Below are 26,249 nucleotides of genomic sequence, written 5' to 3'. Positions count from 1 at the left end.
TTCTTCCCACAGTCCCCACATTTCCACGGTTTCTCCATGGTGCGGGTGTCCTTGTGTCTCTCCAGGTTGGATGATCAGTTGAAGCCTCCACACAGAATATATGTACGGTTTCTCCCCGCTGTGAATGGTGTGATGTTTTTTCAGGCTGTGTAACTGGTTAAAGCTCTTTCCACAGTCAGTGCACTGGAACACTCTCACTCGGGTGTGTGTGTCTCGATGCTTTTCCAGTCACACTGATGTTTGAAATCTTTTCCCACAGAAAGAACAGACAAACATTTCTCCTTCCACATTCAAAGGCCGATGATAGTCAGGTCCTGATGAATCGAGTGACTCTGTCAGATCTTGACGTGATGTTTGGTTTGAGTTTCCAGTCTGCAAATCCTCCCCTTCCAATACCCTGTAAAAAGGAGTTTACAAAAGTCATCATTCTATGTAGGATAGAAATTAAGAAGACAATTCTAGTTTCTATGGAACATCCTTTCCTCTCTTGTTCCCCCAAAGCTGTAAATCCCCATCCGACACACTCTCCCTCCTCTCTGTGCTGAAATTCAAACCCATCGCACCATCGCCAACATTTTTCCTTTCGGTTGACTTTTCTCCCTCCCCTGAAGGTGCTGACTCTGGCTGGGTTCAGTTCTACACTCACTGGTTCACCTCCCTCTCCTCCCCTGAAGGTGCTGACTCTGGCTGTGTTCAGTTCCACACTCACTGGTTCCCCTCCCTCTCCTCCCCTGAAGGTGCTGACTCTGGCTGGGTTCAGTTCCACACTCACTGGTTCCCCTCCCTCTCCTCCCCTGAAGGTGCTGACTCTGGCTGGGTTCAGTTCTACACTCACTGGTTCCCCTCTCTCTCCTCCCCTGAAGGTGCTGACTCTGGCTGGGTTCAGTTCTTCATTCACTGGTTCCCCTCCCTCTCCTCCCCTGAAGGTGCTGATTCTGGCTCTAACCCTCTAATCCTTCCTTATAAGCTTTTCTTCTGTAATATCTCACAATTTTGGTGAGGGGCACTCCTTGACCTGTCACCATTTCTCCTTCATTTACAGACGCTCCCTGACCAGTCACCATTTCTCCTCCATTTGCAGACGCTCCCTGACCAATCATCATTTCTCCTTCATTTACAGATGCTCCCTGACCAGTCACCATTTCTCCTTCATTTACTGACGCTCCCTGACCAATCTCCCTTTTCCCTTCATTTACAGACGCTCCCTGACTAGTCTCCATTTCTTCTCCATTTACAGACGCTCCCTGACCAGTCACCATTTCTCCTCCATTTACAGACGCTCCCTGACCAGTCACCATTTGTCCTCCATTTGCAGACGCTCCCTGACCAGTCCTCATTTCTCATAGAGTCATACAGCACAGAAAGAGGCCCTTTGGCCCATCGTGTCCGTGCCGGCCATCAAGCCCTGTCTATTCTAAACCCATTTTCCAGCATTTGGTCCGTAGCCTTGTATGTTATGGCATTTCAAGTGCTCATCTAAATGCTTCTTGAACGTTGTGAGGGTTCCTGCCTCTACCACTCTTTCAGGCAGTGAGTTCCAGATTCCAACCACCCTCTGGGTGAGAAAGTTTTTAATCAAATCCCCTCTAAACCTCCTGCCCTTTACCTTGAAACTATGCCCCCTTGTTATTGACCCCTCTACTAAGGGGAAAAATTCCTTTCTATCTACCCTATCTATGCCCCTCATAATTTTGTACACCTCAATCAGGTCCCCCCTCAGCCTTCTCTGCTCTAAGGAAAACAACCCCAGTCTGTCCAGTTTCTCTTCATAGCTGAAGCGCTCCAGCCCAGGTAACATCCTGGTGAATCTCCTCTGCACCCTCTCCAAAGCAATCACATCCTTCCTACAGTGTGGCGACCAGAACTGCACACAGTATTCCAGCTGTGGCCTAACTAGGGTTCTGTACAGCTCCATCATAACCTCCCTGCTCTTATATTCTATGCCTCGGCTAATGAAGGCAAGTATCCCATATGCCTTTTAACCAGCTTATCTAACTGACCTGCTGCCTTCAGGAATCTATGTACATGCACACCAAGATCCCTCTGATCCTCTGTCCTTCCTAGGGTCCTACCATTCATTGTGTATTCCCTTGCCTTGTTAGTCCTCCCAAAATGCATCACCTCACACTTTTCAGGGTTAAATTGCATTTGCCACTGTTCTGCCCATCTAACCAACCCGTCTATATAGTCCTGTAGCCTGAGGCTTCCATCCTCGCTATTTACCACTCCACCAATTTTCGTGTCATCTGCGAACTTACTGATCATACCTCCTACATTCATATCTAAATCATTAATGTACACCACAATGAGCAAAGGACCCAGCACCGATCCCTGCAGTACAACACTGGACACAGGCTTCCAGTCACAAAAACAACCTTTGACAATCACCCTCTCCCTCCTGCCACTAAGCCAATTTTGGATCCAATGTGTCAAATTGCCCTGGATCCCATGGGCTCTTACCTTCTTCACCAGTCTCCCATGCTGGACTTTGTCAAAAGCCTTACTGAAGTCCATGTAGACTACATCAACTGCACTACCCTCATCCACACTTTTAATTATAATCAAGGCCACTGATTACAGCTTCTATGCAAATCTGCACATGCTCATAGAATTTGAGCCCTATAATATTAACACTCCTATTATGGTGTATAATAAAATCACCATTTAACATTTTTCAATCACAGTAATCATTGACCCCCACACCAGATTGTATTCACCCTGAGCAACGCCATGAGAGATACACTAGTTACCTGAAGATTACCCTCGATTGCATTGGGAAAATAATTTGACTTGCGAGAAGATTAAGATCCCTGTATAAACCTTCATATAAACTCAGATATATTTCACATATCCTGGACTATAGCAGTTGAAATACACGAGCATTCAGTCACCTGTTTGCCAATACAATAGTTTCAGTTGAATTTGCTGCCTGTCTGTGAGGTCATTGGCGGCAGCTTGGTAAAAGGAGCCCGAGCCCAGTTTCTGATTAGACCTTTCATTGGGTCCGATATAAATGTTGTGATCGTTTCTATAGCAACGAAGCCTGTGTGTGGACCTTGTGGACAGACTGTGTTTCACTCAATGTAACTTCAGGTGCTGCTTCTGTCAGGAGATTTCTGTTTCTCTCTGCCCTGCTTGAGCAGTCTGAGGGAAGGGCCGATCAAGTAGAAGATCGGAATAGCAAAGATTTCACTATTTTACCATGAGCACTGGGCAGAGCCTGTCCACAGTGCGCTCCGACACTCACACTGCTTTCTCGGTGTAATAATTTAACCCGCTCCCTGAGCTCGGGGTGTGAGCGGCCCGCGTCCCCCCGGGGTTCATGAACCCGCTCCCTGAGCTCGGGGTGTGAGCGGCCCGCGTCCCCCCGGGGTTCATGAACCCGCTCCCTGAGCTCGGGGTGTGAGCGGCCTGCGTCCCCCCGGGGTTCATGAACCCGCTCCCTGAGCTCTCTCACCTGATGTGTCAGCGGCTGCTGCCAAGGTCCGCGCATGCTCAGCTCACACTGCCCGGGTGATTGACGGGAGCTCCGGACCATTAGGAAGAGCGGGGCGGGACTGGAGGACCGAGCGGGCGGAGGGTCCTCCAACCAATCGGAGTGTGTGAGGGGCGGGGCTTGACCTTTAAACCTGAACAATAGAAGATGAGCTGAGCATGCGCGACCCTTGGCTGCAGCCGCAGACACATCAGGTAAGAGAGCTCAGGGAGCGGGTTCATGAACCCCGGGGGGACGCGGGCCGCGGGCCGCTCACACCCCGAGCTCAGGGAGCGGGTTCATGAACCCCGGGGGGACGCGGGCCGCTCACACCCCGAGCTCAGGGAGCGGGTTCATGAACCCCGGGGGGACGCGGGCCGCTCACACCCCGAGCTCAGGGAGCGGGTTCATGAACCCCGGGGGGACGCGGGCCGCTCACACCCCGAGCTCAGGGAGCGGGTTCATGAACCCCGGGGGGACGCGGGCCGCTCACACCCCGAGCTCAGGGAGCGGGTTCAGGAACCCCGGGGGGGACACGGGCCGCTCACACCCCGAGCTCAGGGAGCGGGTTCATGAACCCCGGGAGGACGCGGGCCGCTCACAACCCGAGCTCAGGGAGCGGGTTCATGAACCCCGGGGGGACGCGGGCCGCTCACACCCCGAGCTCAGGTAGCGGGTTCATGAACCCTGGGGGGACGCGGGCCGCTCACACCCCGAGCTCAGGGAGCGGGTTCGTGAACCCCGGGGGGACGCGGGCCGCTCACACCCCGAGCTCGGGGAGCGGGTTCATGAACCCCGGGGGGACGCGGGCCGCTCACACCCCGAGCTCGGGGAGCGGGTTCATGAACCCCGGGGGGACGCAGGCTGCTCACACCCCAAGTGTGGCCCCAGGCCGCATTATTAAAACACTCAACATTATCTGCTTCACAAACACCCAGGGTGGGCCTCAGGCCCCGAACAAGAGCCTCCGGGCCGGGCGTTTGCCCCGAGCGGGGCGGCAGCTGCGGGGCTTTCTCCTGGTGACAGGCCCGGGTTAACGGCCGCCATCTTAAGAGGCTCGGGGGCAGCAGGGCGCATGCGCCGGCCCCCTTGGCCAAGAACCAGGAGGAGAGAATCTTGTCAATTTCTATCCTGGACTCACAGTGATGGCTTTTGTAAACTCCTTTTACAGGCTGTGAGAAGGGCAGCATTTACACACCGCAAACTCAGACCAAACATCACATCAAGATCTGACAGAGTCACTCCATTCATCAGGACCTGAATATCATCGGCCTTTGAATGTGGAAGGAGAAATGTTTGTTTGTCTGTCTGTGGGAAAAGATTTCAATCATCAGTGTGACTAGAAAAGCACCGAGACACACACACCCGAGTGAGAGTGTTCCAGGGCACTGACTGTGGAAAGAGCTTTAACCAGTTACACAGCCTGAAAAAACATTGCACCGTTCACAGCGGGGAGAAACCGTACACGTGTTCTGTGTGTGGACGAGGCTTCAACTGATCATCCAACCTAGAGAGACACAAGGACACCCACACCATGGCGAAACCATGGAAATGTGGGGACTGTGGGAAGGGATTCAATTACCCGTCTGAGCTGGAAACCCATCGGCCCTTCTTTATCTGGAAATCAAATGTCTGTTGTATAATTGTACCAGCAGTTAACAGGCTCCTGTGACATCCTCTGTCTCCTATTTTAATGCAGACTTTAACCAATTTATTTTAAATGGGTTTATGTTAAATGAGTTAATGTCTGCCTTTAAATGGTAGTCTCAGGACTGCCACACAAACATGTTAAAGCTTCGTAGAATAATTACCAGTCATTTTTAGACTGGAAACTTAAACCTGTTTCATTTTCAGTCAGGAACAGATTGCGGTTTTACGCCAATTTCTGATTCAACAGCACGTTTCCAGCCTTCACCATTGTTTTTCCTGATCCTGCGACAGCACCTCCCAAACCCACGACCTCCACCACCTAGGACAAGGGCAGCAGCTGCATAGGAACACCACCAATCCAAGCTCCCCTCCAAGTCACACATCATCCGGACATGGAAATATATCGCTGAACCTTCATCGTTGCTGGGTCAAAATCCTGGAACTCCCTAACAGCACTGTGGGAGCACCTTCACCACACGGACTGCAGCGCTTCAAGAAGGCAGCTCACCACCCACTTCTCCAGGGCAACTAAGGATGGGCAATAAATGCTGGATTTGCCAGCGATGCCCACATCCCACAAACAAATTTAAAAGGAACCTGAACACAGTTGTAAAGGAGCCTTCTGTTCCGTGCCTAGGAGCTCTAAACCGTGGCAGAGAGCGGCTGGGACACGTTTCTCACACGCCTCGAGATTAACCCACACGGAGCCTTTGCTGTCGGTGAAGAGAGGCGAGAAAGACCAAAGTGCCGTTTGCCCCTCAGTGTGGCCCTGAAGGACTGTGTCCAGGCTGAAGTTCTGTTCCCACCGTAAGATCCTCCCCCAGATTATCCTTTCAGAGCTCCAGCCAGGTGATGCTAAACACTCAGGTGGGAAAGACAAAAATCTACAACAATGTGTTTTAAAACAAAGCTGATTTATTTGACATCTATCCAGAATATTAATCCAGCCCAGTTACAGGAGTTATTAACATCAGCAGAAACAAACCCCAACTGTTAGAATGAATATGGTTCAGTCCTGGATGTGATTAACAGCAGCAACAACAGCAGAATCCAACCCCTGCAGTCACTTGTGAACTCGCTGGTGTCTCAACATGCTGGATGACTGAGCGAATTCCTTCCCACACATGGAGTAGGTGAATGGCCTCTCCACAGTGTGAACTCACTGGTGTTTCAGCAGGGTGGATGACTGAATGAATCTATTCCCACACACGGAGCAGGTGAACAGCCTCTCCCCAGTGTGAGTGCGCTGGTGTACAGTGAGTCCAGATGACTGCCTGAACCCAGTCCCGCAGTGAGAGCACCTGAACGGTCTCTCGTCAGTGAACACGTTCATGGCACGTCAGTTCCCCGGAACTTTTATAGCACTTCCCACAGTCTGAGCATTTAAAAGGTCTCTCGTCAGTGTGAACTCGCTGGTGTGTCAGCAGGTTGAATAACTGAGTGAATCCCTTCCCACACACGGAGCAGGTGAATGGCCTCTCCCCGGTGTGAGTACGCCGATGAATTTCCAGCTGGGACGGGTAATTGAATCCCTTCCCACAATCCCCACATTTACACCGTTTCTCCCTGGTGTGACTGCGCTTGTGTCGCGACAGGCCAGATGATCGGCTGAAGCCTCGTCCACACACAACACGTGTACTGTTTCTCCCCGCTGTGAACGGTGCTTTTTACATAGATACATAGATACATAGAAGATAGGAGCAGGAGTAGGCCATTCGGCCCTTCGTGCCTGCTCCGCCATTCGATGAGATCATGGCTGATCCTTTAATTCAGTATCCCGTCCCCGCCTTCTCTCCGTAACCCTTAACCCCTTTTGCCCGTAGAAATATATCTAATTCCCTCTTAAATATATTTAATGAGCTGGCGTACACTGCCCTCTGTGGCAATGAGTTCCACAGGTTCACCACTCTCTGAGTGAAGAAATTCCCCCTCATCTCTGTCCTAAATGGTTTAGCCCTTATCCTTAAATTATGTCCTCTAGTTCTGTTCTCACCCGCCAAGGGAAACATTCCTTCTGCAACCAGTCTGTCTAGACCTGTCAGAATTTTATACACTTCTATGAGGTCCCCTCTCAATCTTCTAAACTCCAGTGTGTACATCCCTAAACTACATAGTCTCTCCTCATAGGTCATTCCCGCCATTCCTGGTATCAGCCTGGTGAATCGCCGCTGCACCCCCTCCATGGCAAGAACATCCTTCCTCAGATGAGGCGACCAAAACTGTACACAGTACTCGAGGTGTGGTCTCACCAGTGCCCTGTACAGCTGCAGCAAGGTATCCCTGTTCCTGTATTCTAACCCTTTTGCTATGAAGGCCAGCATACCGTTTGCCTTCTTGACCGCCTGTTGCACCTGCATGCTCGCCTTCAGTGACTGGTGTACAAGAACACCCAGGTCTCTCTGTACTTCCCCCTCTCCCAATCTATTGCCATTTAAATAATAATTTGCCCTCCCGTTCCTGCACCCAAGGTGGATAACTTCGCACTTGTCCACATTATAGTGCATCTGCCATTTATCCGCCCAATCGCCCAGTCTGTCCAAATCGCTCTGGAGCTTCCTGGTCTCTTCCTCTGAGCCCACCCCCCCTCCTAGTTTAGTGTCGTCTGCAAATTTGGAAATGCTGCATCCGACTCCCTGATCCAGGTCATTAATGTAAATTGTGAACAGCTGGGGGCCCAGGACAGATCCCTGTGGTACCCCACTTGTTACTGCCTGCCATTCAGAAAATGAGCCGTTTATTCCAACTCTCTGTTTTCTATCTGACAGCCAGTTCCCTATCCACGCCAAAACTTTCCCCTTTATCCCATGAGCCTCAATTTTCCATGCTAATCTTTTATGTGGGACCTTATCGAAGGCCTTTTGGAAGTCCAGGTACACCACATCTACTGGCTCTCCCCCATCTATTCTACCAGTTACTCCCTCAAAAAATTCCAATAGATTAGTCAAGCACGATTTACCCTTTGTAAATCCATGTTGACTCTGTCCTATCCTGTCCCCATTTGCTAAGTGCTCCGCTATTTCATCCTTAATGATGGACTCCAGCATTTTGCCCACAACTGATGTAAGGCTTACAGGTCTGTAATTACCTGCTTTTTCCCTACCCCCCTTTTTGAATAGTGGGGTAACGTTAGCTACCCTCCAATCCATCGGCACTGTTCCCGAGTCTAATGAATTCTGAAAAATCATCCTTAGTGCATCCGCTATCTCTAGGGCCACCTCCTTCAGTACCCTAGGATGCATGTTATCAGGCCCTGGGGATTTGTCCACCTTCAATCCCTTTAGCTTCCTTAACACCATATCCTTAGAGATATTGATTTGCGTCAGTTCCTCCTTTGCCAATGTCCCTATTTTTCCCGATATCCCAGGGAGGTTTTTTGTGTCTTCCTTCGTAAAGACTGACCCAAAGTATGCATTTAGTTGATCTGCCATTTCCTTATTTCCCATTATATATTCCCCCGTATCTGACTGCAATGGACCAACTTTGGTTTTCACCAGTCTTTTCCTTTTGATATACTTATAAAAGCTTTTGGAGTTAGTTTTTATATTTTCCGCCAGCTTGTTTTCGTAAGCTATTTTGCCCCTCTTGATTATGCCCTTTGCCCTCCTTTGCTCTATCTTAAACTGTTCCCAATCTTCCGCTCTGGCGCTTTTTTTGGCTATTTTATACGCCCTATCTTTGGATTTTATGCTGTCTCTAATTTCCCCTGTTATCCACGGTTGAGTCACCTTTTTAGATTTCCTTTTATGCCAGATTGGTATAAACAATTTTTGCAATTGGCAAACGTTCAAAGGCCAATGATATCCGGGTCCTGATGAATCGAGTGACTGTCAGATCTTGATGTGATGTTTGGTTTGACCTTCCTGTCTGCAAATCCGCCCCTTCCAATACCCTGCAAAATGAATTTAAAACAGGAAAAAGGGAGCATGAGAGAGAACCCACAAAAAGACAAAGATAGGCTGTGAAATTGAGCTTAATGAATCTGGTCATTTGTGGGGCCGGCAGCAGAAACAAGTGACCATGAAAGCTACCAGATTGTCGTAAAACCCAACTGGTTCACTAATGTCCTTCAGGGAAGGGAAACCACCTCCTGGTCTGGGCCTACACAAGACTCTGGCCTCTATGGGAGCAGAGAGAGAGGTGGGAGGGGCGATGGAGCGGGACTTTAAACATCTGCAACTTGATGAGGCTTCTTTGACAGAACCTGCCAAACCCACGACCTCCACCTCCTAGAAGGACCAGGGAAGCACGTGCATGGTGTAAGATCTCAGAGGGACCCTGGTTCCTATTGATTCAAGGTTGACCCGTATTGGGGACAGTGACTTAACTTTATTCAACACAAGCAAGACTTAATACATTACAGTATTCGAGCAGCAGTTTACAGAGAATAATTGAGTCTCTCCCTCCCTCTCTCTCTCTCTCTCTCTCCCTCTCGTGTAAGAATCCTGAGAAATCTCCATTTCAGATTCCCACTAGCTAACATGGATGAAATGAAATAAGCATTATTAGTTGTAGGTTAAAGTGTGTATTATGGAACTGTTAGTCAATGCACGTCGATTCTTGAATAATCATGCTTTTAATCTACTGTAATATGCCTTGGGTATCCATCTTGTGGATAATTCTTACTAAGTATGATCTCTCTCTAGCCCTCAATTGTCCCAATCCGAATTCTATGTCACATTCCGCTTCAACTTCAGTTTCAATCCCTCTGACGTTACCAGTGTCTTTAACTCTATCCTGATTGTTTCATGAATTAGATAGTTTCTCGATGGAGTATGTGTCAGTGCTTTAAAAGTTGTCTCACTCTCCTGAGCCACATTAACCATTTCATGTCGTGCTGTTGCCAAGTAACTGAATATGTCCGAGACCCGTTCTTCAGTGTAAATTCACCACACATTTCCACATGCTAATTGCTTCCTATGTAACAAATCTCATCTGCCCACACACGCGCCATCCGATACGAACCATTCATGGGCTTTCAGGTGATCTCATCAAAAGATGGTGAGGTGTCTGGAGATCTTTGCTCATCTCCCACTGTATGGTCCCGATGTCTCGGGTAGTGGCCAGTCTATCAAATGAAGTTTTCTTACAAAGTTCACAGGCAAGGACACAAACCTCTCCAAGAGAAAACTATCAATTGACTCTTTTCAACTGCACTTTCCTGCCTTTCCCGAGACTGTTCATTAATCCCAGATTGAGACCTTTCGGTGAATCGTACACAGGTGATTTATTCCAATTCAACTGAGGAAATGATTCCCATTTGGTGGTGAATGAAACATTTCCTGTTTCTGTCTGACATCCTCAATCACTTCCCCTCATTCCATTTTACACATCCCATTAATTACCATTCTATCTCATTCATGAGCCCTGGAGGAACTTTACTGTCCAATACACTGTTAAAGATAGGAAACAGATCAAACCTTCCCACTTGGTCCCAGTTATTAACACATTTTGGGTTTTTTCATTCTTTATTTTAGAGGATCTTTTTATTTCCCAAAATAATCCGATGTATTGTGCCTGAGTCTATTTTTATCATTGCAGTATTGTTGGACTGACAGATTTTATCAATGTTCAATTTTATTTCCCAAAAACTTTCTTCCCTGATACACAGCAATTGGCAGGACCACCTTAGACTGCCTTCCACCAGTTTCTTTTAATGAAAATTTGACTATCCCCTTAAACTTCAGGTAAATTTTTCCTTCTTGAGTGCTTGAAACAGCAACTTATATCAATTTTATTTTTATCAGTTCATCTCATCAATTCCCATTTCAGAAGCAAGTGATGCCCAGGCTTGCTGGATTATATGCTGGTTTCATATTAGAGACGCTTGGAATTAGTTTGGAGGTAACGTCCATATCTCCCCTTCTCGAGCACTCTGTCTCGGGAAATAACACATGACCCTGAGTGGGTTAAGTCCGAGTCTTTGACAGGCAAAGCCTTTAGTCCAAATCGTCACCATGCTGGGATTTATTTTAAATGTCTGGCGATGCCTGCAGATGGATTCTTACATTCTTAAAGCTGCTGGATCTCTTGTTAAGGAATCAATATTCATGCGGGCTGGAAAACCCTGGTCACCTGTTTAAAAGACACAAAAACAGAGAATCCATTGTGGCTCCACTTAAGTGCCCAAAGGGCTCATTTGTGAAATCAGAATTTTCCTTCCGCACCGTGGGGTTAGTAATGTCCAATATCTTTAAATTTCATTCAGCAATACAAAAGTTGTAGCTTGGTGAATTAAAAAAGGCAGCTGTCCGCTGACAGGGTTAACTCCTTTGCAGGTTTATATATTCAGTGTGAGAGGTTCCAGCCCCTGTATAGCTACCTGAAGGGGCTGCTCCTCAACTCTTGGTTACACTTTAGCCCCACGCTCCCAATCTTTGCCCGCCCAGTGCGGAGGGGGGTGGGTAAGTCGGAGGATCTTCTCCTGGACCTGCTCTTGGGCCTGGCAAAAACAGAAATTTGTAGGTCCAGGATGGGCGGGGCCCATGGGGGGGGCGGGGTCACTCTGGCTGCCTGCCTCTCTCCCGCGGTCTTGTCCATGCCCGGGTGGCCCTGGAGAGGGAGCAGGCGGTGTCCACCGGTTCACTTGATACCTTCCTCGACCGGTGGGTACCTCAGGGTACAGAGCCTCTCTCGGACACTGGGAACAACATTCTGGTTTAGTTGGGAAGGTTCGCTTTGCTTTTGTTGGGACTTTGTTGCTTATTTTAGCTTCTTCCAGTTTGATTGGATCACATGATTTGGGGAACAAGAGAGGAAAGACTTGCAAGGAAACTAGAATTATCTGTTCTGAATTTCTATCCTGTACTTAGTGATGACTTTTGTAAACTCCTTTTACAGGGTATTAGAAGGGGAGGATTTACAGACGGGAAACTCAAACCAAACATCACGTCAAGATCTGACAGTCACTTCATTCATCAGGACCTGAATATCATCAGCCTTTGAATGTGGAAGGAGGAATGTTTGTCTGTTCTGTCTGTGGGAAAAGATTTCAAACATCAGTGTGACTGGAAAAGCACCGAGACACACACACCCGAGTGAGAGTGTTCCAGTGCACTGACTGTGGAAAGAGCTTTAACCAGTTACACAGCCTGAAAAAACATCGCACCATTCACAGCGGGGAGAAACCGTACACGCGTTCTGTGTGTGGACGAGGCTTCAACTGATCATCCAACCTGGAGAGACACAAGGACACCCGCACCATGGAGAAACCGTGGAAATGTGGAGACTGTGGGAAGGGATTCAATTACCCGTACCAGCTGGAAATTCATGGGCGCAGTCACACTGGGGAGAGGCCGTTCACCTGCTCCACGTGTGGGAAGGGATTCGTTGATTCATCCACCCTGCTGAGACACCAGCAAGTTCACACTGGGGAGGAGACGTTCACTTGCTTCACGTGTGGGAAGGGATTCAGTCGATTAACCAACCTCACTATACACCAACTTGTTCACACTGAAAAGAGACCTTTCAAATGTTCTGAGTGTGAGAAGAGCTTTAAAAGCTCAAGATATCTGCAGAAACACCAACAAACTCACACTGGGGATAGGCCGTTCACCTGCTCAGTGTGTGGGAAGGGATTCCCTCAGTCATCCCACCTGCTGACACACCAGCGAGTTCACACAGGGGAGAGGCCGTTCACCTGTTCAGTGTGTGGGAAGGGATTCATTGATTCATCCACCCTGATGAGACACCAGCGAGTTCACACTGGGGAGAGGCCGTTCACCTGTTCAGTGTGTGGGAAGGGATTCATTGATTCATCCACCCTGCTGAGACACCAGCGAGTTCACACTGGGGAGAGGCCGTTCACCTGCTCTGTGTGTGGGAAGGGATTCACTCGGTCATCCGTCGTGCTGAGACACCAGCAAGTTCACAAGTGACTGCAGCGGTTGGATTATGCTGTTATTGCTGCTGTTAATTGTATCTAGGACTGAACTGTGTTCATCCTGACAGTTGGGGTATGTTTCTGCTGATGTTAAACTCCAGCCCAGTTATAGGGGTTATTGATATTCTCGATATATAGCTGATTGACTTGTTGGGACTGCAGTGTCCCTTTAAGAACCGCTGTCTGATTTTGCCCCTTAATTCAGGGACTCTCAGAAATTTGTTTGCAATAAAATTATGAACTTTTACTTCAATGCTAAATTGATCTTTGGTACATTTCTTACTGACTTGCACATTACGCACAGTGGCACCTCCAGTATCCACCAGAAAGAAGGGGAATGGGAACTGGTGGAGAATCGAGAGTCCCCAAATGTTGCCCTTCCCGTCTGGCACAGCAATCCACTCGGCACTGGAATGGAGACAAGTCCAATCAGCAGCGAAGATTCACCAGGCTGATACCTGGGATGGCAGGAATGACGTATGAAGAGAGATTGGGTCGATTGGGCTTATACTCGCTGGAGTTTAGAAGAATGAGGGGATCTCATTGAAACTTATAAAATTCTAACAGGACTGGACAGACTAGATGCAGGAAGGATGTTCCTGATGACGGGGGAGTCCAGAACCAGGATTCACAGTCTAAGGATAAGGTGTAAGATATTTATGACTAAGATGAGGAATTTCTTCACCCAGAGAGTGGTGAACCTGTAGAATTCTCTACCACAGAAGGCAGTTGATGCCAATTCATTAAATACATTCAAGAAGGAGTTAGATATATTTCTTAAGGCTAAAGGGATCAAGGGATATGGGGAGAAGGCAGGGACAGGGTACTGAATTTGGATGATCAGCCATGATCTCATTGAATGGTGGAGCAGGCTCAAGGGGCCGAAAGGCCTGCTCCTATCTTCTAGAGTCTGGGTAGTAGGGGTGAAAGAGGAGTTGGGGTGAGGAGGTTGGAGAGTAGGGGTGAAAGGAGTTGGGGTGAAAGGAGTTGGGGTGAGGAGGTTGGAGAGTAGGGGTGAAAGGAGTTGGGGTGAGGGGGATGGAGAGTCGGGGTAAAAGAGTTGGGGTGAGAGGGTTGGAGAGTAGGGGTGAAAGAGGAGTTGGGGTGAGAGGGGTTGGAGAGTAACAACAACAATTTGCATATAGATAGCGCCTTTAACTTAGTAAAACATCCCAAGGTGCTTCACTGTAGCGTTTTCAAACAATATTTGTGAGCCAAAGAGGAGATATTCAGACAGATGACCAAAAGCTTGTTTAAGGAGGTAGGTTTTAAGGAATGTCTTAAAGGAGGAACGAGAGGTAGAGAGGCGGAGAGGTTTAGGGAGGGAATTCCAGAGCTTGGAGCCTCGACAGCTGCAGGCACGGCTGCCAATGGTGGAGTGATTAAAATCGGGGATGCGCAAGAGGCCAGAATTGGAGGAACGCAGAGATCTCAGAGGTTATAGGGCTGGAGGAGTTTACAGAGATAAGGAGAGGGGAGGCCATGGATGATTCCTCTGGTGCTGGAATCAAGAACAAGAGGCCAGAATCTTAAAATTAGAGCTCGGCCATTCAGGGGTGAAATCAGGCAGCACTTTTTCACACACAGGGTAGTAGAAATGTGGAACTCTCTCCCCCAAAAGGCTGTGGATGCTGGGGGTCGATTGGAGCTTTCAAGACTGAGATGATGGATTTTTGTGAGGTAATTGTTCCAAGGGATGTGGAATAAAGGCGGGTAAATGGAGTTAAGATACGGATCAGCCTGATCTAATTGAATGGTGGAGCAGGCTCGAGGGGCTGAATGGCCTCCTCCTGTTCCTAATGTTCCTGTGACCCACTCAGAAATGTCCCAGAGCAGTGAAATCCCACTGGGCCCCAGCACATGCTCAACGGAAAGCCCAGGTCAAGGGCAAACCCAGCGTGCCCACTCTGAACCCGGTTTGCTGCTCCCTCTGCCCAGCACTGCCTGCACCCCTGGCACACGGCAGTGGAATTTCAGCCTCAGTGTTACAAGTCTCATCAGTTACAGGCTGGAGAGAGGAATAATTCAATCTGACACCGAGCCGTGTGATTGGTTCAGTCTCGACTAATATTGACTGTCAGAAATGCCCAAGAAGCAGTTTTTGACTAATATCGGCTCCCACAGGGATGAGGAATTCACAGAGTTACAGAGAGTCTGCAGCACAGAAACAGGCCATTCGGCCCAACTGGTCCGTGCCGGTGTTTCTACTCCACACGAGCCTCCTCCTGCTCCTCTTCATCCAAACCTATCAGCAGATCCTTCTATTCCTTTCTCCCTCATGTACTTATCGAGCTACCCCTGAAATGTATCCGTGCTATTCACCTCAACCACTCCATGTGGTAGCGAGTCCCACATTCTCACCACTCTCTGGGTAAAGAATTCCACATTGGATTTACTGGTGACTATCTTATATTTATGGCCCCCAGTTTTGGACTCCCCCTCAGAAGGAAACATCTTCTCTACGTCCACCCTATCAAACCTCTTCACAGTTTTAAAGACCTCTATCATAAGAAACATAAGAATTAGGAGCATTCAGTAAGATCATGGCTGATCATCGACCTCAACTCCACTTTCCTGCCTGATCGCCATACCCCTTGATTCCCCTAGAGTCCAAAAATCTTTCTACCTCAGCCTTGAATATACTCAAAGACTCAGCATCCACAGCCCTCTGGGGCAGAGAATACCAAAGATTCACAACCCTCTGAGTGAAGAAATTCCTCCTCATCTCGGTCTTAAATGGCCGACCCCTTATCCTGAGACTATGCTCCCCAGTTCTGGACACTCCAGCCAGGGGAAACAACCTCTCAGCATCTACCCTGTCAATCCCCCTCAGAATCTTGTATGTTTCAATGAGATCACCTCTCATTCTTCTAAACTCCAGAGAGTATAGGCCCATTCTACACAATCTCTCATCATAGGACAGCCCTCTCATCCCAGGAATCAATCTAGTGAACCTCCATTGCACCGCCTCCAAGGCAAGTATATCTTTCTTTAGATAAGGAGACCAACACTGTGCACAGTACTCCAGGTGTCGTCTCACCAAGGCCCTGCACAATTGTAGCAAGACTTCCTTACTCTTATACTCCAACTCCCTTGCAATAAAAGCCAATATGCTATTTGCCTTCCTCATTGCTTGCTGTACCTGCATGCTAGCTTTCTGTGTTTCTTGCATGAGGACACCCAAATCTCTCTGAACGCCAACATTTGAAAGTTTCTCACCATTTAAAACATATTCTGTTTTTCTATTCTTCCTACCAAAGTGAATAACCTCCCATTTCCCCACATTATACTCCATCTGCCACCTTACTGCCCACTCACTTAGTCTATCTATATCCCTTTGCAGACTCTGTGTTCTCCTCACAGCTTACTGTCCCGCCTAGCTTTGTATCATCAGCAAACTTGGATACATTACACTCGGTCCCTTCATCTAGGTCATTTATATAGATTGTAAATAGCTGAGGCCCCAACACTGATCCTTGCGGCACCCCACAAGTTACAGCCTGCCAACCTGAAAAAAATCCGTTTATCCCTACTCTCTGTTTTCTGCCCATTAACCAATCCTCTATCCAGGCTGCTCACGTCTCGAGAAAACAGCCCCAGACTGATCAGTTTTTCCTGATAAGTATATCCCCTCAGTTCTGGCATCATTCCTGTGAATCTTTTTTGCACCCTATTCAGTGCCTCTGCATCCTTTGATAACATGGAGACCAGAACTGTGCAGAGCGCTCCAAGTGTGGTCTAACCAAGGTTCGAAACAAGTTTAACAGAACTTCTCCGCTGTTCAATGCTATCCCTCCAGAAATGAAGCCCAGCGCTTGGATTGTTTTTTTAATGGCCTTATTAACCTGTTCAATCAGAAATCTCAGGGTACACCCAGCCTGCCCTCTCTGAACCCAGTTTGCTGCTCCCTCTGTGCCCAGCACTGCCTGAACCCCCGGCACACGGAAGTGGAATTTCAAAAGAAGGAAGGAATCGGTCAGCATTTGAAAGGCTTTTACAAAGAATTCAGAGAGTTCCCAGAGAGTTGGGATCTTTCTCTATTCTCGTGGAGTTAGATATCAGCCTTTCTCCTGTGAATATCGAGCTGCCTTATAGGGCTGTGATAATCTTTGAAAGATCTGCCAATTCGTCCCACTCCCCTGCCCTTTCCCCATAGCCCTGCAAACTTTTCCTTTAAGTAGATCCAATTCACTTCCGAAAATTACTGTTGAATCTGCATCCACCCCCTTTCAGACAGTGCATTCCCGATCACAACAACTCACTGAGTGAAAAATGTCTCATCTCCCCTCTGGCTTTTTGCCAATGATTTGATGTGATGTGTTTACTTGTTAAATACATTTGCTGAGTGGAATTAAATTGAAAACCAGGTTCTGAGGCGTGATGCTCTATTCACACATCGAAGGTGAGAGAGATGCTGTGGGACACACGCTAAGCCCAGTAGCTGAAAGTGATTAACAGACTGGGTTTTGTGTTTAGTGATCCTGGGCGTGTTACCGATACCTTCCCTGGATACCAAGGCTGGGAGAGGCACTCTGGAATGTATGGGGAGCTGGGACTTGTCCATGTGAATAACCAATGGTATGAGAACTGAAATAATCTAGAGTTAGAAAGGAGAAAAGGCCCAAAATGGAGCAGTCAGTAACAGGACACCAATTAGTCTCCTCTTACCTTGGAGAAATCAAGGACTCGACACACTGTGTGTTTGATACAAAGGTGATTTATTTGACATATCAAAATATTAAACTCCAGCCCAGTTATAGGGGTTATTAACATCAGCAGAAACAAACCCGAACTGCCAGAATGTACATCATTCAGTCCTGGATGTGATTAACAGCAGCAATAACAGCAGAATCCAACCCCTGCAGTCGATCGTGAACTCGCTGGTGTGCCAGCAGGTTGGATGACTGAGTGAATCCCTTCCCACACACGGAGCAGGTGAACGGCCTCTCTCCAGTGTGAACTTGTTTGTGTACAGTGAGGTGGGATGACTGAGTGAATCCCTTCCCACACACGGGGAAAGGTGAATGGCCCCACCCCAGTGTGAACTCGCTGGTGTCTCAGACGGTGAAATGATTTAATGAATCCCTTCCCACACACGCAGCAGGTGAATGGCCTCTCCCCAGTGTGAACTTGCTTGTGTACAGTGAGGTGGGATGGCTGAGTGAATCCCTTCCCACACACAGAGCAGGTGAATGGCCTCTCCCCAGTGTGAACTCGCTGGTGTCTCAGATGTTGGGAAGAACAAATGAACCCCTTCCCACAGACAGAGCAGGTGAACGGCTTCTCCCCAGTGTGAACTCGCTGGTGTACAATGAGGTTGCAAGAATACCTGAACCTCTTCCCACAGTGAGAGCAACTGAACGGTCTCTCGTCAGTGTGAACTCGCTGATGTTGAATTAGTCCCTCAGAACTTTTAAAGCAGTTCCCACAATCAGCGCATTTAAAAGGTCTCTCAGCACTGTGAACTTGCTGGTATGATCGGAGGGCAGATGAGTGAGTGAATCCCTTCCCACACACGGAGCAGGTGAATGGCCTCTCCCCAGTGTGACTGCATCAATGAGTTTCTAGTTGGGACGGGTAATTGAACCCCTTCCTACAGTCCCCACATTTCCACAGTTTCTCCGTTGTGTGGGTGTCCTTGTGTCTCTCCAGGTTGGACGATCGGTTAAAGCCTCGTCCACACACAGAACACGTGTACGGTTTCTCCCCGCTGTGAATGGTGCAATGTTTTTTCAGGCTGTGTAACTGGTTAAAGCTCTTTCCACAGTCAGTGCACTGGAACACTCTCACTCGGGTGTGGGTGTCTCGGTGCTTTTCCAGTCACACTGATGTTTGAAATCTTTTCCAAGATAGAACAGACAGAAATTCCTCCTTCCACATTCAAAGGTCGATGATATTCAGCTCCTGATGAATGGAATGTCTCTATCAGATATTGGGGTGATGTTTCGTTCAAGTTTTGTGTTTGCAAATCCTCCCCTTCTAAAACCCTGTAAAAGGAATTTACAAAAGTCATCACTGTAAGTACAGGATAGAAATTCAGAACAGACAATTCTAGTTTCTATGGAGCATTCTTTCCTCTCTTGTTCCCCCAAAGCTGTAAATCCCCGTCCCACACACTCTCCCTCCTCCCTGTGCTGAAATCCAAACCCATTGCACCATCTCCAATATTTCTTTCCTCCACTCCCAGTTTTCCCCCTCTCTCTACTCTGGTTGGGTTCAGTTCTACACCCGCTGTGTGCAGGCTGAGAATAAAATCAATGAGTCAATGATTGACTCTCCTGGTCACTGGGACCCTGAAGCCCCGCCCACTTTTTTTCCTGTACAAAGATGGCCGCGCATGCGCCCTGCTGTAGGTGGAACCGGTCCGTCTTTCCTCTACCAAGATGGCGGCACGTAACCCGGGCCTATCACCAAGAAAAAGCCTCACCGCTGCCGTCTGGTGGAACACAGACTGGGCCGCTGGATCTCATTTTGGCCTGAGGCCATTCTCCAACTTTATAAACCCTGCAGCGCGGCCTACCCGCAGTTTATTAATCACCCGACCCCGCTCCCGCCGACCTACAGCTCTGCCCGGTGAACGCGCAGAGCCTGTCCCGCGCCTGTGCGCTGGGCTTCTGACATCCTCCCCAGAAAACCTGAAAGAGGAATCTGGATTGTCCCCATCACTCATTCTTCAAGGGACAGCACCCTGTGTCTGGGCAGCTGCCGTTAAAGGCACAGACACAGCTTCACCCTTCTCTATTATAAATAAAAACAGGAAATACTCAGCAGGTCAGGCAGCATCTGTGGATAGATGTGAGAAGTCACACAACACCAGGTTATAGTCCAACAGCTTTATTTGAAATCACAAGCTTTTGGAGCGCTGCTCCTTCGTCAGGTGAAGAGATGCATATAGGCACAGCATATATAGTCAGAGAACACTGCCAGATGATTACATGTAATCTTTCTAACTGCCCTTTATCACACCTCGGCAGAGAGATAATCACAGAAATCAAAGGTGTGAATGGTGTCCAAACAGTCAGGTCAGTCAGTCCAACACTGGCATCTCCACATCTGTGGAGAGATAATCAGAGTTAATGGATAGATCTTCCCTAACCAACTTCTTAGAGTTTTTTGAAAGAGATGACGTCTCAAATTAAATGGGGCGTATCCCAAATTAAATGGTGTAGTGTACCTGGACATCCAAAAGGCCTTTGACAAAGTATAGCATGAGAGACTTCTTTACAAACCAAGGTCAGTAGGTTTCAAGGTGAAACATGCATATTGATTAGTTACTGTCGAGGTGAAGCTGGGTTGCAAAGGGAGGATACTGAGTTGGTTACCCCAGGGGTCCATGCTGGGAATCCCTCCTGGTCTTGGTCTACAAAGGTGACCTGGAATCATAATCATAATATAAAACAGTTACATTTGGAGATGACACCAAGCTAGGAAAGAATGTGAATTCAGATGAGGCAAGTAGGATCTTATAAAGGGAGCTTTCAAAGAATGACCATTGGCAGATGAAACTCAATATAGAAAAAGGCAAGATACTGCTTATTATGGAAAAATGGAAATGGGTGGGGTAGAACTTGTCAAGCGGGAAGCAGAGACAAACCTTAGGGTGTTAGATGAGTCACCACTCATCATTCCTAAAAGATGTGGCCCATTAATAAACAAATGAAATAGCATGCTGGATCATGTTGTCAAATCAGTTCAGTTCAAATACCTAGAGCTAATGTCGAAGCTGCCCTGGTCACATTGCACTTGGTATGCTGCATATAGTCCTGGTCACCGTGATATTATGGGAGCCATCCAGGTCTTACTGGCAATCCAGAAGAAAGCAACAAGCCCTGATCCATGGTGTTAGAGGGAAGAGTTATGATGTACAACTTGATCAGCAAGTCCTCTTCTTCAACCTCAAGAAGACAAGTCTTAGAAGCAACATTAATAGAGGTATATAACATAGAAACATAGAAGATAGGAGCAGGAGTAGGCCATTCGGCACCTCGAGCCTGCTCCACCATTCAATGAGATCATGGCTGATCATCCAAACTCAGTACCCTGTCCCTGCCTTCTCCCCATATCCCTTGATTCCTTTAGCCTTAAGAAATATATCTAACTCCTTCTTGAATATATTTAATGAATTGGCCTCAACTGCCTTCTCTGGTAGAGAATTCCATGGGTTCACCACTCTCTGGGTGAAGAAATTCCTCCTCATCTCTGTCCTAAATGGCTTACCCCTTATTCTTAGACTGTGACCCTTGGTTCTGGACTCCCCGGCCATCGGGAACATCCTTCCTGCATCTAGTCTGTCCAGTCCTGTTAGAATTTTATAAGTTTCAATGAGATCCCCTCTCATTCTTCTAAACTCCAGCGAGCATAAGCCCAATCAACCCAATCTCTCCTCGTACATCATTCCTGCCATCCCAGGTATCAGTCTGGTGAATCTTCGCTGCACTCCCTCCATGGCAAGAACATCCTTCCTCAGATAAGGCGACCAAAACTGCACACAATACTCAGGGTGTGGTCTCACCAAGGCCCTGTACAACTGCAGCAAGACATCCTTGTTCCTGTACTCGAACCTTCTCACTATGAAGGCCAACATACCATTTGCCTTCTTAACCGCCTGCTGCACCTGCATGCTTACCTTCAGCGACTGGTGCACAAAGACACCCAGGTCTCGTTTCATTTCCCCTTCTCCCAATCTATTGTCCATCAGATAATAATCTGCCTTCCTGTTTTTGCCACCAAAGTGGATAACTTCACATTTATCCACATTATACTGCATCTGCCATGCATCTGCTCAATCACCCAACCTGTCCAAATCATACTGGAGTTTCTCGGCATCCTCCTCACAGCACACACGCCCACCCAGCTTTGTGTCGTCTGCAAACTTGAAGATATTACATCTGGTTCCCTCGTCTAGATCATTAATATATATTGTGAATAGCTGGGGTCCTCGGACCGATCCCTGCGGTACCCCACTAGTCACTGCCTGCCACTCGGAAAAAGAGCCGTTTATTTTAACTCTTTGCTTCCTGTCTGCCAACCAGTTCTCTATCCAAGTCAGTACCTTGCCCCCAATCCCATGTGCCTTAACTTTACACGCTAATCTCTTATGAGGGACCTTATCAAATGCCTTCTGAAAGTCCAAATACACCACATCCACTGGTTCTCCCTTATCTATTCTACCAGTTACATCCTCAAAAAATTCCAGTAGATTCGTCAAGCACGATTTACCTTTTGTAAATCCATGTTAACTTTGTCACTTGCCTGGATAGAGAAAGTAAATCTGGAACAATACTTTCAGATACATCTGGACAGCAGGACATGAGGGCACAGGGTTCATGGGTGTGAAGAGCAAATTTAGGATAGATGGCAGGAAATCTTTCTTTACTCAGAGGGTGATCAATAGCTGAAATGGGTTGCCAGCAGGGTGATTTATGCCAGGACACTAGAGTAATTAAGAAACAGATGCTGTAATGGAAAAATGGTAAGGTTGGTATTGTAGAAGGAGATTAAATGTGCTGAAGGACCATCTTCATCCAAACCTATCCTGTGATCTTGTACAAACAAATTTTAGAATATTCCACCATGAATTGTAAAAGATAAACTACTGTTTGCTTTAAATTACATTAAGTCAGGCATCTTCTTAAAGCTGCTAATAGCCAATGTGTACCATCTGTCTAAATATAAGAACATTATAGCAAACGATTTTATGATTTTCACAGAAAAAAATGGATGAATTGCAGAATTCAGCCTCCGAAACTCTGGTAACATTCCCAGAATCCCATGTAGTAAAACAGAACTTGCCTTGCTCGGTCGCCAGTAGTCAGTGGTCCTGTGGGTGTTCCCTTCTTCTTCGAGCAACATTATATTTGGTTATTAGTCTCCCACAGGGCCACTATATCTGTCGCCAAAATTCCCATGTTGTCACATCATTGCCAGTCACTCTCACAGCTTGCTGTCTGAAATCCTCATAACCTCGGGTTTAGTTTCCAGCCACTTTACAAGGCTGTTTATGTTGTGTCAGGGAACATGAAGGGCTGCATTTAGTGTTTTTAACTTTTGGTGTTAACATGATCATTGAACTGCTTTATGCACCTGTTCCCATTAAATAAGCAAGTGTGACTTTATGCACAAAATATGGTGCAGCTTCACTGATTAAATTATCTGCATTGCTTTGTGGAGGAGTTCCCTTCCTCTCATTGTATGTCCCAAAAGAGCAGCGAGGTTCTGCTAAAACTGTATACAACGCTAGTTATGACACAACTAGAATACTGCGTGCAGTTCTGATCACCAGATTACGGGAAAGATGTGATTGCACTCGAGAGGGTACAGAGGAGGTTTACGAGGATGTTGCCAGGACTGGAGAATTTTAGCTTTGAGGAAAGATTGGATAAGCTGGGGTTGTTTTCTTTAGAACAGAGGAGGCTGAGAGGAGATTTAACTGAGGTGTACAAATTATGAGGGTCCTAGATACAGTGGACAGGAAGGACGTATTCCTCTTAGCAGAGATGTCAATAAACAGGGGGCATAGATTTAAAGTAATTGGTAGAAGGATTAGAGGGGAGGGGAGTTGAGGAGAATTTTTTTCACCCAGAGGGTGATGGGGTCTGGAACTCACTGCCAGATTAGGCTGGGTAGCTCTTTTTCGGCCGACACAGACACATTGGGCCGAATGGCCCCCTTCTGTGCCGTAACTTTCTATGATTTCTATGATTCTGTTAACGTTTCAGGTCGATTAACTTTCGTCCGAACTGCAAAAAGTTAGAGATGTAACAGGTTTTGTGAAATTACAGAGACGGGGAAGGGGGGAGGGGAGGAAAGAACAAAACGGAAGGTCTGCAATAGGATGGAAGACAGGAGAGATTACATGACAAAAGGGATGTTGGTGCAAGGCAAAAGGAGATGGTAATGGGACAAGTGAAGAAACAAAAGATGGGTCTCGAGGAGGTGTAAATGGGAATATCAGAATCATCAGCAACAACTGCCATCAGAAAAAATGGGGGCAGAGGTTATGATCTGAAATTGATGAACTCAATGTTGAGTCTGGAAGGCTGTAGAGTTCCTAATAGAAAGATGAGGTGTTGTTCCTCGAGCTTATGTTGAGCTTCATTGGAACAGTCTAGGAGGCAGAGGACGGAGAGTTCACCATTTTAGTGGGGTGGAGAATTAACCCTTCTCTATGTTGTGTGTGTTTTTTTGGGTAAAGGTAGAGTGCCTCTGCTTGCCTGTGGGAGTGAGGTCGTTTTTTAAAGAGACAGTGTGTGGGAAGCGATTCACTCAGTCATGCACCAATGTTTGCACATTGATAGACCAGCTGGTTCACACTGGTGATGGACCTTTTAAATGTCTGGACTGTGAGAAGAGCTTCAAAAGCAAAAACAATCTGCAGACACACCAACACACTCACACAGGGGAGAGGCCGTTCACCTGCTCCGTGTGTGGGAAATAAATTACTTGTTCATCCAACCTGCTGAAACACCAGCGAGTTCACATGTGACGGCAGGGGTTGGAAGCTGCTGTTATTGTTGCTCTTAATCAAATCTCGGACTGAACCGTGTTCATTTTGGCAGTTGAGGTATGTTTCTGCTGATATTAATAACCCCTATAACTGGGCTGGAGTTTAATATTCTGGGTATATATCAAATTAATCAAAGGGTGAAGGGTCAGGTAAAAATTCTGCTGATTGTGTTTGCCTTCAATGGAGTTTATTTTTACTTTTTCCAAACACTTCACGTTTTAAAGGGTTTTCTTCAAATACTGACAATGACCACAATGCAGCTACTATCAGACTCACCGATAAATGGAAAGTTTCTCCTTCTCCACGGTTTCGAACCCTGACATAATTTTAAAGACCTCTGACATGTCTCCTCTTAGTCTTCTCTCTACCAGAGTAAAGAGTCCCAGCTTGCTCAATCTTGCTTGCTAGTTGCATCCTCTCTGGTGACACCTTTGTAAATCTATTCTGCACTTTCTTATATGGAGACCAGAACTGCCCACAGTACTTCAAGTGTGGTCTAACCAAGGTTCTATATAAATGTAACATGACCTCCCTGCATTTGTATTATATTCCTGTAGAAATGAACCACAGTGTTTTCTTTCCACGCTTTATGGCCTTATCAACTTGCGTTACTACGTTTAGCAATATATGTGTGTGTACTTCCAGATTTCTTTGCTACTTTACTCCATTTAGTTTCTTACCTTCTTAGGAATAGGTGGCCTCCTTATTCCTCCTGCCAAAATGAACCACCTCCCATTTCACGATTTTGAATTTCATTTCCCATTTATCTGCACAGTCTGAAAGCCTGTTTATGTATTCCTGTATTTCTGTGCAGTCAAAATTATTAGCTATATATCACCCAATTTGGCGTCATCTTCAAAATGCGATAATATACCTCCAATTTCTGAGTCCAGTTTATGGTAAACAAATATTTACAATGGGGGCTTTGCATAGCGGGGCGTTTACCCAGAATCCCCCGCTCGGTAGCATGTGCCCCATCAATGACCACAGGAGCTCAGTGCGCAGGTGCAAGACTGGGCTGTGCTCTGAGCATGCGCAGTGCCAGTGGAGGCGTTCGGCTGATGAAGAAGAGACGGTTCCGGGAGGCGGTAGGAGATTGTGGGCTCGGGGAGGAATTGGAGCCGCGGGTGGGCTGGGAAGCTTCATAAACACCCGGTGTAGGTCTCAGGCCCCGAATAAGAGCCCACAGGCCCCGTGTTTGCCCGGGTCAGCGGGATCACTGGCCGCCATTTTGGACAGGGCGGGGTCACGGTGCATGCATGGCCATCTTGGTACCGGAACAGAGAGTGGGCGGGGCTTCAGGGTCCCAGTGACCAGGAGAAACAATCATTGACTCATTGATTTTATTCTCACTCTGCACACAGCGGGTGTAGAACTGAACCCAACCAGAGTAGAGGGAGGGGAAAACTGGGAATGGAGGAAAGAAATGTTGGAGATGGTGCGATGGGTTTGGATTTCAGCACAGGGAGGAGGGAGAGTGTGTGGGACAGGGATTTACAGCTTTGGGGTTAAAATGTGTTATTTTGGTCATATTTCTAGATTTGCTATTTTCTGCCCACAGGGCAATCACAGGGCACTGACCAACACCTTCACTTCTCAGAATAGGGCAGGTGGAACTGAGCCAGAGGCAGCTCTGGGACTTCATCTTCTGAGCATTGGGTTGGGAAACAAGAATTCCATTGTTTATTGGGCCCTGGCGAGCACTGCCCTCCCTCCCACAATTTTAATATTTTGATGCA

At 47.4% G+C, this 26,249-nt stretch overlaps 2 pseudogenes; one reads left to right on the top strand and one right to left on the bottom strand.

Moving 5' to 3' along the window:
• Positions 1-11,662: 11,662 nt before the first annotated feature.
• LOC147118670 (uncharacterized) overlaps positions 11,663-26,249 on the top strand; it is a 48,511-nt pseudogene continuing 33,924 nt past the window's right edge.
• LOC147118671 (uncharacterized) lies at positions 17,749-18,975 on the bottom strand (annotated as a pseudogene).

The sequence above is a fragment of the Somniosus microcephalus genome, chromosome 4 (genome assembly GCF_052327205.1).
Source record: "Somniosus microcephalus isolate GS21.2 chromosome 4, FLI_Smic_1.0, whole genome shotgun sequence".
Taxonomy (NCBI): domain Eukaryota; kingdom Metazoa; phylum Chordata; class Chondrichthyes; order Squaliformes; family Somniosidae; genus Somniosus; species Somniosus microcephalus.
Note: the sequence above shows the minus strand (reverse complement) of the source record. Positions and strands in the feature narration are given on the sequence as shown.